The following is a 1,503-nucleotide window of genomic DNA, read 5'->3' on the forward strand; positions in this document are numbered from 1 at the left end:
GAAAAGAAATAAAATGCACATCATTCATCTTGCACAACGTGATTTGTAACGACGGTATCATTTTATCCGGTTAAAGATGTAAAAAAATTTGCAAGACTTTACAAGAATTCAAGAAATGCCTGGATGTAAATGAAGAAAACTCCAAATTATAAATTAATTGGGAATTAAGAGGATTGCCGGAATAAAAGCTGGTTCGTTGTGTAATCAGTCTATAATACTTCTAAATTTTTTGTACTGATCAGCAAAATGATTTCATATTTTCCTTTTATAATCACACCTCTTTGTTGGATCCCCCATGACATCCTTGTCCCTCCATTCGGTCGCATGTGTTGCTCTTCTCAGAAACCACCTACCATTCCTCTTCAGTCTTCCCTAAGACTTATTACTAAGGACTGCTCTGTTCGCTCTATTTATTGTACGTAGTTCGACACTCAGATGCCACTAAAACATTACTCGCTTACGTTTCTGATACAGTTCACTTTTAGATGTCTTTGAAGATGATTTGATTTTCCCTGTATCACCTCCCAGCTCATTATTCGGAATGAATTTAATGATGTGATATAAGATGAATTGGAACATCATCTTGGAATAGTTAGGTGTGCCCTATCTCAAATGAACATAATGACGTGTATACGATAATTTTGTACGCATTCTTGGAAGAACTGAATGTGCCCTGCTTCTAATTATCGCCCTTAATTCAACTTAGGTTTATTAAAAGTAATGACTAATCATTCTCAGTATTGAGTGCATCGTTTGGTTTTCGGATATGGAAATCTCTCCATAACCCTAGTTTTCGTTTTACCTCCCTCGAAAACGATCCAAACTGAATTCTTGCTCTTTCATGAGGTTCTAGTGATGGGAGCCAAATGCTTAGGCGTCGAAAACGTCACAGAGAGAAAACCAAGTTTGATTGCATTTCCAGGAGCTATAACTCACATCATGATTAGTGTATTCCCAGAATCCATTCTAAATCTTAGAGGCTGTAGTCACTCGCTGTTTAGTTTAGTTACACTGCTCTCCAGACCGTGCAGTGCTCATACCTTTCACATTTCTCGCTGGAAATGTGTTTCAGTGCAGTATTCACATCATAGAAAATGCTTGCGGAGGATTCTAGGGAGACCAAGGAAAATTGCCCGTTGCACCTTATCTAAATAACATGACTTCGTAAGCGATTTTTGTATTTAGGTTGCAAGTTCCTTTCCTTGTTTATGCATCATGTCTTTGTTATTAATATATTCTTATGGTCATATTTAGTCTCGCAGAAACTTTCATCGACTATTATTATTTTATATAAAAATGTAATAAGTGCTTACCCGTTGCATAAAGGCTTCTATTTATAATATATATATATATATATATATATATATATATATATATATATATATATTGCATACACGTACATACCGTAGGCAACATTCTTTAAAGGATGATTGCAATGTTTTTTTTTCGGTATTTTATTCTTGTAAAACATTTACAACTGAGAAAGGTGATGCTGCCCAATTC

This window comes from Macrobrachium nipponense, chromosome 6 (genome assembly GCF_015104395.2).
Source record: "Macrobrachium nipponense isolate FS-2020 chromosome 6, ASM1510439v2, whole genome shotgun sequence".
Lineage (NCBI taxonomy): Eukaryota > Metazoa > Arthropoda > Malacostraca > Decapoda > Palaemonidae > Macrobrachium > Macrobrachium nipponense.